This window comes from Amblyomma maculatum, chromosome 2 (genome assembly GCF_055883805.1).
Source record: "Amblyomma maculatum isolate TAMU_Amacu chromosome 2, ASM5588380v1, whole genome shotgun sequence".
NCBI lineage: Eukaryota > Metazoa > Arthropoda > Arachnida > Ixodida > Ixodidae > Amblyomma > Amblyomma maculatum.
Window position 1 is genome coordinate 170,494,720 of NC_139345.1, and position 15,351 is coordinate 170,510,070.

The following is a 15,351-nucleotide window of genomic DNA, read 5'->3' on the forward strand; positions in this document are numbered from 1 at the left end:
TTAGAATAATTTCGTGAGTGACGTTGTCGAAGGCCCCCTTCAAATCCAAAGCGTGTACTACCTTATCATCGAGAGGATATTCGATCGGGTTCAGGATTTCCTGGCCTAGTTGAAGGAGAACATCATGCGGACCGGTGTGGGCGGAACCCGGACAAGGTGCTGGCAAAAACATGTTTGCCCTCTACAAACTCAGACAGATCGTCGCGCACTATCGTCTCCATTAATTTTCTCACACAAGAAGTCAAGGAGATGAGACGGAGGTTGTCTGTGTTAAAGACTTTACCAGCTTTGGGAATGATGGTGACCAGCGCCGTCTTCCAATCAATTGGGACTGGTGTTTTCCCGAGCCAGATGGAGTTGATTTAAGCGAGAAGTGTGGAATATTTTGAATCAGGCAGATTGGCAAGTACTTTGACTGTGATTTGATCCCGTCCTGGTGCCGTTCCTCGGTTCAATTTTGCTAGGGCAGCCTTCAGGGCGTGTATATGAAACAGTTGGTCCAGCTCCGCGTTCTCGGCACCTGCATACGAGTGCGCGGACCCTCGGGGGTCCTGTTATGTACAGAGCTATTGATCTAGGAGTTTGCATGCCAATTTTGAAGTGTCTCCATCGAAGCTGTGAATGGCTCGTTGTAGGTGTTTTTGTGTTTCTTCTCGTATTTGGGTGGGGTCAATTAGGGCACGGAAGAAGCGACGTGTACTCTTGCTTGACATTTGTCACGCCGCAGTGTTGCATCAATCCACCCAGTACGAGTCGGCGAATTGGGCGGCGTACTCTGCCACTCGTTTGGTGAGATCGACGATGCCAATTTTGAGCTTCCGATTGGGTTTATACCGGCGCCATTGGCGGAAGAGGCTGTGCCGGGCCTCCCAGAGGTGAAAGATGCGGTTTTCCACTTCCGGTGTCGCCTCGGAGAGTTGAATTTGGGGTTCCGAGGAGTGAAGGGTGGAGATCAATTGTTGGGACCGGGTTTGGTACACTTGTTCAACAGGGGTCGAGTTCGTGTATTTCGTCGGACCTTGGTCCAGTCGCGTACGTTTGCCTTTGCGAAGGGTTTTGCTAATGGCAGAGAGAGAATGGTTATATTGATATTGTTGGGGGACGCTGTGCCCGCCTAGAGATAGACACAGAAAAACGGAGGACACCAGGCAAACGCCACTTGCCCCGGCGCTCTTCTCTTGTTCTCTAACCCTCGCGATGGCGCCGCGCGCTCGTCTCGCTCTCGTCCCGCGCCTCTTCTTTTACTGGCGCAGCGCTCCTCGACGCGCGCCGTAACATCTTTCCACCGGGGGGTGGAGGGGGGGAAGAAAGTCTCGGTAAGCTGCTGCAGGCGCTCCACTTATGGGGCGGCATTTCGTGGGGAAGGCACGACAGTAGTGGTGATGACCCAGTATCTAAGTCGGAGTCAATACTGGCGCCGTTGACATATCGCTTCATGTTTGACACATGCTCCGGGAAAAAGTGGTGCACACCGCATGGTCGATGCTCGGGGAGGTATTCGAGGCGGTATGTCACGGGGCCGAGCCGTTCAACGACACGGTAAGGGCCGCGGTATCGGGGCATGAGCTTCGTGGCACGGCCAGTCGCGCGGATGGTGCGGCGAACGAGGACCAAGTCACCGGACCGGCACACGCGCATAAGCCGTGAGAAGGTTGCGCTGAGCGCCGAGGAGGGCGTAACGAAGTCGTTGGGCGGAGTCAGTTGGTGACGCAGTCTGATGGGGAAGGCTCAACTGCGCATCGAGAGGGATGGAGGGTGTTCTTCCATAGACGACTGAGAACGGCGTGACATGCGTTGTTTCTTGCCTCGCAGTGTTGAGTGAAATAGCTGCCGCAGAAACAAAACGATCCCAGTTTCTGTGGGACGGAGCCACGTAGGAGGACGGATGCCGTGCCGGCTCACAACATGACCCAATTACATCAGCTCTGCAGAACCGAAGAAACATTTCTTTGGTTTTAAGCGAAGCCCAGCAGAGGTAAGGGCTTCGAGGAGGAGTTTGAGTCGCGTTTGGTGTTCTTCAAACGTAGCCGCGTAGACAATTACGTCGTCCAGGTAGACCAACGCCATAGTCCACTTCATATTGCATAAGACGCGATCCATAAGGCGCTGAAAGGTAGCTGGAGCATTCGAAAGACCGAAGGGCGTACGCTTGAACTGGAAAAGGTCGTCGCGAGTCACGAAAGCCGTCTTTTCCGCATCATCGGGGTCAACAGGCACCTACCAGTAGCCTGAGAGCAGATCTAGGGTGGAAAAATAACGGGCCCCCTTCAGGCGATCAAGTGCATCATCGAGGCGGGGAAGAGGGTACACGTCGAGGTGATTAATAGCATTTAACTTTCGATAATCAACGTAGAAGCAGAGTGTTCCATCCTTCTTGCGCACAAGGGCTACAGGGGAGGACCAAGGGCTGCAAGACGGGGCAATGATTCCTTGGTCAATCATGTCGCATACGTGCTGCTGGATGACTCTAAGTTCGGCTGGCGCTACACGGCGAGGTTGGTGATGAATGGGCCCGCGGTTTTCGGTGTTGATCCGGTGTTGGGCGCAGAAGTGCACCCGAGTTCACCGGCGCTTAGAGCAAAGCAACTGCGATGTTCGAGCAGCAAGGCCTTGAGAGAGGCAAGCTCCGCGTCGGTGAGGGTGGGGCCAAAGTAAATGTTTCCCATGGTAGGACCGCCGGCGCTGGAGGGTGCTGAGGCGGTGCTACAGGTTGCAGAGACGCAACCGGTGATACGGAGTTCAGAATGAGGCTTTACCTAATTGAGTGCCAGGAGTTAGCACGAGAGGTGCGCGGCTGATGTTAAGCATAAATACGTGGGCCTGTCCTTTGAGTACAGGCAGATGGCTTCGAGGGGAGGTCATCTCACGGGCTGGAGCTGAACACCGGATGGGTTCGAAAAGCACGTCCGCTGTGATCGGACTGTCAAGCTTGGCATACACCCACATTGCCGCACCCGGTGGGAGAGTCACGGCGGACGCTACAGTCACGGTAGTGACGTCAATCGGCTTGACTCGATGTGGCCGCTTCGTTGCGAGGTAACGCACAGATTCTGAGGCACGCTTGGTCGCTGACACCAGGGACTGCCACAGGGCGACACCGAGACTGGAAATCCGGCTAAGCCAACCCGGCCCACGCGAAGTTCGGCTCGCCCGTGGTTCTGTTGTGGTAAAATTAGGGACGACTCCGGCTTGCTGGCGCCACCTGCACCAGAGGACCACTGGCCAAATAGGGCTGTCTGCTACAACAAACTCGGTGGAGAGGATCTCTCCGAGCGCTGTCAGATTGACGATGACACGTCCGACGTGCTCCACCGGGTTAAAAGCTATGAGCCGGGTTTTGGCAGCTGAAAGAAGCCGGTAGGGCTCGTTAACAATAAACGATTTGTCCAGCACATTGACAGCCGCTCCGGTGTCGACCAAGGCCTCTACGTGTCGGTGAAGCAGAACGACGTCGACGAGTACGTAGGGAGCTTCACTTGTTATCGAAGCCGACGAAAGGCGGGGACAAGGAGAACGAAGGAGTGTGGGGACGTTTTCCGATGTCGGAAGGCTAGCACAGCCCCTCGCGTAGTGCCCCCTCAGGCCGCAGCGGAAGCAGGTCGTGCGGGTGTTGTTACGCCCGCGTCGGTTAGAGGCCACAGTAGGGACTGCAAGTCGAGGAGTCTGCACCGAGACGGTGAGCGCGGCAGACGGTGGCGACCCCCGCGTGGCCAACAAAGTCAATTGCGCCTCGATGGCGAGCGCCATGGCGGAGCGGACGGACTCAGGATGGCCAAAACGGACCACGCGCTGCACCTCAGGGAGTTGGATGGCATCGACAAACGCCTCGGTGCCGACCAGGGCCACAACGTTCTGAGGTGCCCCCGGCAGCGACTGCAGAACCAGGCGCTCAATGACGGCGACGAAGTCCTGGTATGTCTCCCCGGGCTCTTGACGGCGGGCTCGCAGGCGGTGGTACTGCGCACGGGGTTGACCTGAAGCACTGTAGTGGTCGGTCAGGAGGCTCACCAGGACGGTGTAAGAGCCCAGCTAGTCGGGCGGCACGTTCTGCAGCAGCTCAGTTGCGCGGCCTCTCAGTTGAGATACGAGCATCCATGCCTTCATTTTCTTGTCCCAGCCTCTCGCCGTCACAATACCTTCCAGTTGGATGCAGTAAGCACCCCACGAGATAGTGCCGTCAAACGTGGGTAATTCCACTACGTCCAATGATGTACCCGCGCCGAGCACGTTATTGGCGGCTACGACAGCAGGACCAGCGACGGCAGGGCTGGAGGCAGCGGTGGCGGGGACGCCTGAAGACTCATGACCTGTGTTCGGCTGGGCTGGCACAAGGCGATGGAAGTTGGGCCGGAGAGCTTCCATCTCCACAGCCCGGGCAGTCATGCGTCCATCCGCGTCCATCCCATGCGTCCATCCGCTGAGTAACTATATCCAGGAGGCGTTCAATACCGCCATCCAGCTGCTGCGAAGGACCGAGCCCCTCCGAGCTTCTAGGTCTAGCTGCGCCAGCCGCTGCGTCGTCGGCGCCATCGCCTGGTGGTCCTGTCGTCTGGCACGTCGGGTCCTTGACTTTGGGAGCGGGTGAGCGGCATGATCCCACTTCTGACACCAAAATGTTGTGGGACGCTGTGCCCGCCTAGAGATAGACACAGAAGGACGGAGGACACCAGGCTAACACCACTTGCCACGGCGCTCTTCTTTTGATCTCTAACGCTTGCGCTGGCGCCGCGCGTTCGTCTCGCGCTCGCCCCGCGGCTCTTCTTTTTCTGGCGCAGCGCTCCTCGGTGCGCGCCGTAACAATATGCAGTTGCCGGTGCTGAGGGTTCCCTCGGTGTTGACCCAGTCTGCATATTGAATGCTTTTATTAAAAGTAAGGTCTGGACACGTGTCGCGAATCACGGAGTTACCCAATAGAGTTGGGTTTGCAGGGTCAGTGTGAAGTGTAAGGCCCAGCATGGACATAAGTTCCGCTAACTTACGTCCACGCTTCTCTTCTCGCACATATTCCTAGGAGGAATTAATGATTACTTAGCAAATCAAACCACCTCCCCCGCAGAAACGGATCTGCTGGCGGCGATAGAACGTAGACTAGACGCAAAATACGGGGCGAGACTCGAGCGGATCGAGACAGGCATGAGCAGCATCACAGGCGCACTAAACGAAATTCAGGAACAACCTAAACATACAAATGTCGCTCTTGCTGATATAGCAGAAAGACAAACAGCGAAAGAAGCAATAATTGACCAATTCCAACACTGGGAAAATGCAAACAAAGATTAATTCGACGTATGCCAGTGCAACTGTCGAGGGTTCCCGCCGAAGCGAGCGCTAGTGCAACAAAACCTCGAGCAAATAGTACAAAAACCTCTAGCCGTAGCCCTACAAGAAACTGGCTAAGGAGAGATTAAATTATCAGGATACCAATCGTTTTCTAGCGCCCTGGGAGAAAAAATCCGGGTCGCTACATTCGTAAAAAGGAATGTAGCGGCGATCCAGCAAGAAATTAGATTTCGCGACATTCAGACGGTTTTCATTGAAATCACCACGGGCAGGACGAAGGAACCCAGTATTTTCCAGCTAAACATATATAGCTCTCCTCAGCAACTCAAAGAGGTTCAATTCATTATTCCGCAAAGCAATGAAATGAGATGGAGCCAACCCCCTGCTAATTGTAGGAGACTTCAACGCCTGCCACCAAGAATGGGGCTATAAGGTAATATCCGAAGAGCAGACAGTTATAGGAAGATTTTCGTCTGCCTGCAAACACACCCTGGCTGCTTAACCAGGGTTGGAAACAGTGTGAGCAACGACACAACGCCAGACTTAATATTCCCCACAAATATAGAGGAATTAGGCGGAAGAACACAGCGCTCAACTTTGGGACGATCACTATGTCCTCAAAATAACGCTTATACGGGGAGTCAAAGTAGGACGACAAAAGATGCTCAGTGCAATCGAATGGAAGAAAGTCATATAATATATGAAATCCTCAAACATAAAAGAAAATATTCAGAACATCGACGATTGGGCAGAAACTCTCATGCACCAAGTTAAATCCGCTACCATAACTCTAGAGGGGGATGATGCACCGAAAACAGTCGTCAGGAAACTCCTACTCATCTGGGACGCAAAAAAAAGGATATGAAAAGACGCCTCCGATGTCAAAGATGGAACCGTAACCTATAGCGTAACATTGCCAGGCACAATAAGGAAATTGAGGATTATGCAATCAAACCCTGGGAGCAAAACTGGTGTAACAGATGCGATGAAATAGAAGGCAACATGAGCCTTTCCAAGACGTTGTTGTTCTGGCTGTAGGAAGAAGTAAAAGAAAATGCACGGGCCTGCTACTGGTTCGGTAGCTGAGCCACCTCCGCTGCCTCGTGCAGACAGAAGAGAAAATAGAGAAGAAAGGGAGAAGAAGAGGGAAAGTAAGACTCGCGCCGCAACAACAGCCGTCGTCCGCCGCCGAAGCGGTGGCGGATGCAATGGTGGCCTACAACAGATAAACATTCGGTGGCAGGCCAGCCACCGCCGCAAGCGGCGGTGACCTGCCTGACCCAGCCCCATCAGGGGCGACCTTTTTTTGTTTTGTTTTTCCAAGACATGGAGCCTGCTACGATCTCTTCTTGATCCCGACAGTTAAAAAATACAATTGAACACAACAATAAGCAAAGACAACACACGCGTTCGAGGGGACGGATGCGTAATGAATAACTAAACTAGTATATACATATATCGGCGAGATAACATCCCTCTCTCTTACGGAATACGCGGGCCCTCCGAACGAGGCCCTCGACGCGCCCATTACAAAGGCGGAGGTTACATCCGAAATCGCGAGCTTAAAGACGCGATGAGCCCCCGGGCCGATGTGACAACAAAATGCTAACCTACACGACGCCTCTATAACGGCACTTACCAACTGCATGCAAGAAGTAGGGTGTAGCGGTCGCATCCTCCAGTAGTGGAAAACTGCAAACGTAGTGGTAATTCCAAAATCTGGCAAACCACCGAAATTGGAAAATATAAGACCCATTTCTCTAACCTCATGCATTGGAAAGCTCATGGAAAGCGTATTCCGAACCAGGCTAACAAACTTCATGGCGCAAAACTACCTGTGGCTGCACGAGATGGTGGGGTTCCGACCAGGCCTGTGCAGGCAGGACGTGATGCTCTGTTTACAACACATCATTGATTGGAAATCCAGAGAAGCGAAGGTAAGTTTAGCACTAGATCTATAAAAGCATTTGACAATGTAAAGCACCAGGCAATTCTCGCGGGACTGCAGGAATAGGAGTCGGCGAGAGGACATACATTTATGTAATGAATTTCCTAACAAACCGGGCCTTAACCCTAAAGTTTGATCATCTAGAATCCTCACTGTCAACCTGGAAAGTAAAGGGACACCGGAAGGCTCGGTGCTCTTCCTCTTCCTCTTTAACGGGGTGATGAGATGCCTTCCCGCCACTCTTAAGGTCATAAAAAGATCTAAAATAGCATGTACATAGACGACGTTAATCTTTGGATGAGCAATGGCAGCGTTGTTGTTGTTGTTGTGGCTGCAAGAAGAAGGAAAAGAAAATGCACGGGCCTGCTACTGGCCAACACCCCCTAGAAAGCTATCTAGGAGTTTTCGTACTGGCTCTGTAGATAGAAGAGAATATAGAGAAGAAAACGGAAGAGGGAAATAAAGACGCGCGCCGCAACAACAGCCGTCATCCACCCCCAGCGGTGGCGTGTGCAATGACGGCCTACAACAGACAAAAATGCCGCAAGAAGAACGCCTACAGGCGGCGGCGGACATCGTTGTGTCCTACGCGGCCGAAAGATGTCTCGCGTGCTCCCTGCGAAAATCCACTCTTCATGTCAGTGCACTTTAAAGATCCCTAGGTGGTCGAAATTACTCCGTAGCTCTCCACTGTCGGCGCCCCTTTCTCTCTTTTTACTTTCACTCCCACCTTTCTCTCTTCAATTACAGCGCGGTTCAGGTGTCCACAGAGCAAGTGTGACCGATACTGCTATTTTTCCCTTCCTGTGAATAATAATAATAATAATAATAATAATAATAATAATAATAATAATAATAATAATAATAATAATAATAATAATAATAATAATAATAATAATAATAATAAAAACAATAAAACAATAATAATAGGCTCCCCTTTTTCTCTTTCGACTTTCACTCCCACCTTTCTCTCTTCCCTTACGGCGCGGTTCAGGTGTCCACAGAGCAAGTGTGACCGATACTGCGCTTTTCCCTTCCTGTGAATAATAATAATAATAATAATAATAATAATAATAATAATAATAATAATAATAATAATAATAATAATAGGCTCCCCTTTCTCTCTTTCCACTTTCACTCCCACCTTTCTCCCTTCCCTTACGACACGGTTCAGGTGTCCACAGAGCACGTGTGGCAGATACTGCGCTTTTTTCCTTCCTGTGAACCAATCCGCCTTTTGCGCGAGTTCTATGCGTATGCGCGAAGTCCCAGCGGCGACTGATGGAAACATATTTGACGGCGTCGACGGCTTTTCTCGTCGCCGCCAGTGCACGGGGACTGGCTGCGCGGTGACCGTCGCAGCCTTGGCAAAGCGATGCCAACCACATCTGCCGCATACAGTTGCCACTCTCGAGGCATGCCGGGATGCAAGACGCGGTTTTTCAAGTTCCCTTCTGCGAACCGCGACCACCAACGACGAGAAGCTTGAATTAGGGCTGGCAAGCGTCAAGATGTGAAATGGCGACCCCAGCAACCGACTGCGTGCTCTCGACTGTGCGCACAACACTTCTTTACAGGTATGTATGCATCCAAAGGAAATGTGCATGATGAAAAGTACCAACTGGAGTTAAGCCTGTAAACCAAGGGTGATAGCCGCAATGAGGATTTGTTAGGTGCGTGTTTGGTTTATGAGCGACGGCGCCTGATCGCTATGTATTTCGTCGTTTGTTTTCTTGATGTGCGAAGGGGTCGAGTAGCGCAAGGCGGCTATGTGGGCTAGACCGTAATATTTAGCATTTTCATGCGACTTTAGCCTGACTAACAAGAAAACAAAGATACGGCGTTTGTTATGATGTGCCGCCGTTCGCCAGCCGATGTGTTTGGGCTGGTCATGAGGCTCGCGAATGGTGGAATATCACAGCAAACACCGCATTTTCTTTTTCTTATTAGGCGGCAATCACGATAAAACATGCTAAATATTACGGGCTAACGCACACAGCCGCCTCTGTTATATGCGCTATATCTGGTCCTTTCGCACATAAAGAAAACAAACTACAAAATACATCGCCATCAGTCCCCGTCGCACATAAAGTAAACACGCACCAAACAAATCCTCACTGCAGCTATCATTTGTGCGTTATAGGCTGGGAGCGAACTCCAGTAGGCACTTTTCATCATGCATAATTCCTTTAGACTCATACATATCTGTAGTATATGTGTTTTTACCGCTCGGAGCATATGACGCACTTGAGACTCTTGCACGACGCACAGTGTTACTTTTTTGTCATACAAGCTCGTCTTCGTTCTCGCCAAAGCATTCGGATTTTGTTCTTTCGATGTATGCTATCAGCTGCACTTTGTTAGGGAGTTTGAAAGTCGTCGACCTTGTTCCAACGTCTGCAACAGCACGAAAACCGCCGGGCACAAATGAGTCTCCTGGAGAGTTCATGCTCGTTCACTTGCTGAGTGGAGCGCTGTGGACATAGAACAGCGTTGGTTGGTTCCTGACAGACATGCGCATCCGATGTGTAGGAGATGCGCATGTCTCACCATGCAGTCGTTTATTCCGCAGAAATCGCTGCGAAGGCAGAATGGTTGTGGATCCTTTCACAACCGGATGACCATTCTCTGGGCATCGAGAACATTTTCACCAGTGCGACCACATCCGCTCTGGGGGCAGAAACCGGCTACAGCGTTGAATCATCCATTGTCAGAAAAATGCCTCGCGTTTCCTGCAGGAGTGCATTCCGGCCGCGACAATGCCCTGTTCAGGGGGTGTGGATAAGTACCTCTCTGCCGAGCTTCGTAGAAGAAATTCTATAGCTACCCGCTTGTAGATGACGTGAGGAGGAAGCGACGCTCATTGCACCGTGCCGGCGCCGCGGTGATCGCATTGTGCTCGGCAACTCAAGATGGCCCGCTCGGAGTCACAGGAGACGATTCCACCTATCTCTGCAGCAATCAACAAACCCCTGGCTACTTTTCCCTTTGAAATCACTCTCTCTCTTTCTGCCTCCGCGCTCTCCCTTAATTTATTTTTACAATAAATTTAAGTCGGTCGTGAATCTGCACGCTGAGAGAGTCATCGTCTATCCCGTCGAACACAGCGCACGCCATGGCCCGCGCTACTCACTCTTACAATTCGAAGACAGTATATGCATGCGTTATGAGCGGATTGTGAAAACGCTGATACATTCCCTCATACTGCGTGAACATGAAACTGCAACCACTCACTACTTTCCGCTCCAAAGGCAAAAGAAAGGGGGGAGCTTTCGCTTTCTACCTGTGTTGGCGGGGACATTTCGTATGGGGCGCTTTCGTGTAGTCTGCTACACTACCGTACAATGTGTTTCTCATCACTTCCCGCATAATGGCGCCACATCCTCCCGCAAAAGGCGGATTGTTGTTCCATGAGGAACTTCGAAATTAAGGTAGACGGCAAGACCATACTAAACCTCCAGCAAATCAAAATCCTGGACTTCCTAGAGGACACATACAACGACGGAACTATAACAAATTATGGGGTCTCTTAGATGTCTATTGAGAGGAGAATGACAAAAAGACTAGCCTTCTTTTCATGTTCTTGCTGTGATGGGGCTGGGACAGGTAGGTCACCGCCGCTTGCAGCGGGGGCTAGCCTGTCACTGATTTTTACCTGTTGCAGGCCGTCATTGCAGCCACCGTGGACGACGGCTGTTGTTTCAGCGCGCGTCTTTCTCTCCCATGCCCTGCCGGGGTGGCGCAGTGGTAAGACGCCCGACTACTGTGCCGGAGTTCCCGGGTTCGAACCCGACCTCGGCGGCTGCGTTTCGATGGAGGCGAAACGAAGTGGCGTCCGTGTGCTGTGCGATGTCAGCGCACGTTAAAGATTCCCAGGCGGTCGAAATTACTCCATAGCCCTCCACTATGGCTCCTCTTTCTCTCTTTCCACTTTCACTTCCACCTTGCTCCCTTCCCTTACGGCGCGATTGAGGTGTCCACACAAAACAAGTGACAGTTACCTCGCCTTCTCCTTCCTATAAGTCAATCAATCAGCGGAGGGGGCTCAGCTACAGAACGCCCGACTACAGTGCCGGAGTACCCGGGTTCGAACCCGACCTCGGCGGCTGAGTTTCGATGGAGGCGAAACGAAGAGGCGTCGTGTGCTGTGCGATGTCAGCGCACGTTAAAGGTCCCCAGGTGGTCGAAATTACTCCGTAGCCCTCCACTACGGCTCCTCTTTCTCTCTTTCCACTTTCACTCCCATCTTCCTCCCTTCCCCTACGGCGCGGTTGCGGTGTCCACAGAAAACCAAGTGAAACAGTTACCGCGCCTTTTCCTTCCTATAAATAAATCAATCAGCTACAGAGACAGTAGCAGGCCCGTGCATTTTCTTTTCTGTCTTCCTACAGCCACAACAACTTTTCCTATCCTATGCCTCTCATTGTTTGCCTTTTATCGGCGTACATTGCAGTGCTGCATATAATTATATTTGGTTTTCAGGAAAGGAAAGGCGCAGTATCTGTCACACTTTCTCTGACAAGTGCGCGTATGGACGGTCCACGATCACTCCTGTCGCGTGCCGTTCCTTGGCGCGCGTTCAAGTGTAGGATTGCAGATGTCCGGTATGCTAGACAAGATGAAATTTCTCGTTGGTCGCTTCGAATTCGGCGGCTGGTAACGTCACTTCTCTGTCGACCAATCAGATGCGCCGCTCGCGCGGACAGCTTTTCTCGACGAGTGTATGAGCCATTCAAGTCTTTCCTCTTAAAACTCACTACAAACGCGATGCAACAGTGATATTTAGTAGGATTGCACTAAAAGGCAGTGGCCGCAAAGGGAGAAGCCTCTTGAGCCTGGTGCAGGCATATGTAATAAGCCGAGTATGCTATGGCACATCGTTCCTCAAACCCCGGCGAGTTGGCGCAGTGGTTAGGGCGCTCGACTACTGTGCCCAAGGACGCGGGATCGGATCCCAGCCTCGGCAGCTGCTTTTCGATGGAGGCGAAAAGCTAGGCGCCCGTGTTCTGTACGATGTCAAAGCACGTTAAAGAACCCCAGGTGGTCGAAATTTCCGGAGTCCTCCACTACGGCGTCTCTCACAGCCCTGAGTCGTTTTGGGACGTTAAACGCCAAAACCAAACTGAACCAAACACCGTTTTTCAGCATCAGTACCAATGCCAAAATAAGATACACGCGCTCAACAGGCATTGCGTCAAGAGGGCGCTGGGTCTATCCATCGCCTCTTTTACGGAGCGCCTGCTAGAAATGGGAGTGTATAACAGTTGGACAGAACGTGCTGAAGCAGTGAGAATCGCCCAACATGAGAGATTAAGTAAGACAGGCACGGGTCAAACCATCTTAGAATGGATGGGTCGAAAACCAGATAGGGGCACAACCGACCAGAGTGCCCTACCACCATAATGTCGCCGGTATGCAGCATGCGCTGTACGCTGATGACATCACCCTGTGAGCCACACAGGGCTCCCTCGGAGACATTGAGGCTAACCTGCAGCAGGCGGCGACCATAGTGAACCGTTATGCTCGTCGCCGCGGCCTCTGATGCTCCCCCCAAAGTCTGAATTTGTGCACATACGCTACACACGCCAAATAGCGAAAATTGCGTTGAGTCTTGAGACAGGTCCAATTCCTGAACATGTTGACGTCCGGGTACTGGGGCTCTTCATACACCAACACAAAGGGTGGTGGTGGTTATTTTATTTATATACAAAAGAAAGGAAAAGATGTTTGCCAGCCCCGGTGTCTGCTATCTGATATCTGAAGGACATGAACACAAACGGTCAGAAACGACATTGGCGAAACTGCGTAAAGTGGGGTATCAGGTGGGCCGCATGGTGGCTGTTCCTGGCCCCACGGGGATGGGACGGTAGTTCAATGCTTCTTGCGGCGGGGGCTAGCCATCCGCCGAATGTCATGTGTTGAAGGCCATCATTGCACCCGCCGGCGCTTAGGTGGTGGACGATGCCTGGTGCGGCGCTCGTGTTTCTCTCCCTCTTCTTTTTCTTTCTGGGGTGGTGCGGGGTGGTGCAGTGGTAATACGCCCGACTACTGTTCCGGAGTACCCGGGCTCGAACCCGACCTTGGCGGCTGCGTTTCGATGTGGCGTCCGAACGAAACGAAGTGGCGCCCGTGCGCTGTGCGATGTCAGCGCACGTTAAAGATCCCCAGGTGGTCTAAATTACTCCGTAGCCCTCCACTACGGCTCCTCTTTCTCTTTCTTTCCACTTCTACTAACACATTACTCCTTTCCGTTACGACCCGGTTCAGGTGTCCACAGAGCAAGTGTGACAGACACTGCGCCTTTCCGTTCCTATGAACTAAATAATTTAAATCATTTATATATTATAAGTGGTTCAGAAACAAAGCCAGTAGCAGGCCCGTGTATTTTCTTGTTCTTCTTCCTACAGCTACAACAACAACAGCAAAACGCTCGCTTACGTCGGAATGAAGGCTAGGTTGATCTTTAGTGAAAGTAAAACTGCTATCTGGAATATCGGAAAAGGCAGGGTCTTGGAAGAACCTGCCCGAATTCTATCAGCTGCAGCTAAAAGTGATCGCAAAATGACCCTAATTTGGGTCCCAGCACACACGTCCGTACCGGAAACAAAGCGGCCCATGATTTAGCTCGAGATCGCTACTTCCGGGCAAACGCAAAGCCCCCCGACTGCCAGGAGATGGACGAACGTTTGCAAACCTATAAAAAGTGTCGTTGAAAGTTATAGATTAGGAAGACGTCTGATGCCGCACCGGATGCTAGTTTAAATAATAAAGAGGCCATAGCCTGGCGGCGATTACAAGCCGGAAACTTCCTGAACCCTGTCTGGTTGATTCACACTCAGATAGATCAGAGCAAAAATGATAATGTAAAGCCTGAGAAGTGAGAGGGACCCTCGACCATATACTTTGGGAACAACATTAAAAGTAGGAAGCCTGGGAGACCTTGCTGCGAAGCGACGTCCCCCCTGACCAGCCATCCGCCCGGCGGTTGAGGCCACGAATAACCATTGTATATTCACCAAACCTTAGTCGTGGAGGATCCAGACCCCATTCCTAAGGCATGCGTGACAGAAGCGGGGAGTAGAAGGCCTCCTAAACCGACAGAAAACAAAGTTTTAATCAATCAATTGTATATACGAAGGACCCTAGACCCTACCGTTGAGAGTACGGAATCTCGCATATACGAGGGTGACCCCGCCGGGCGTCCGATCCAGGCCTTCGTGCGGCGCCTTGCATTTGCCGCTCCCTCGGTTTGGTTTGGTTTGGTTTGTGGGGTTTAATGTCCCAAAGCAACTCAGCTATGAGAGACGTCGTAGTGGAGGACTGGAAATTTCGACCACCTGGGGTTTTTTAGCGTGCACTGACATCATACAGCACACGGGCGCCCGGCTTTTCGCCTCCATCGAAAAGCTGCCGCCGAGGCCGACGGAAGAAAAAAAATTCCATTTAATATTCTCAAAATTCTTTGGAACGTATTGAATAGGTTCCAATTTTTTTCCAGTCGGTTCATTTACCTCAGTGTTTTCATGGGATATTAATTTTATCTCTTTTCTCACACTTCAAGTTCCTCTTTTAAAATAAGTCTTCATATATTGTGACAAGTGAGGTCGAAAGTGCTAGGCAAATATATATATATATATATATATATATATATGTGTGTGTGTGTGTGTGTGTGTGTGTGTGTGTGTGTGTGTGTGTGTGTGTGTGTGTGTGTGTGTGTGTGTGTGTGTGTGTGTGTGTGTGTGTGTGTGTGTGTGTGTGTGTGTGTGTGTGTGTGTGTGTGTGTGTGTGTGTGTGTGTGTGTGTGTGTGTGTGTGTGTGTGTGTGTGTGTGTGTGTGTGTGTGTGTGTGTGTGTGTGTGTGTGTGTGTGTGTGTGTGTGTGTGTGTGTGTGTGTGTGTGTGTGTGTGTGTGTGTGTGTGTGTGTGTGTGTGTGTGTGTGTGTGTGTGTGTGTGTGTGTGTGTGTGTGTGTGTGTGTGTGTGTGTGTGTGTGTGTGTGTGTGTGTGTGTGTGTGTGTGTGTGTGTGTGTGTGTGTGTGTGTGTGTGTGTGTGTGTGTGTGTGTGTGTGTGTGTGTGTGTGTGTGTGTGTGTGTGTGTGTGTGTGTGTGTGTGTGTGTGTGTGTGT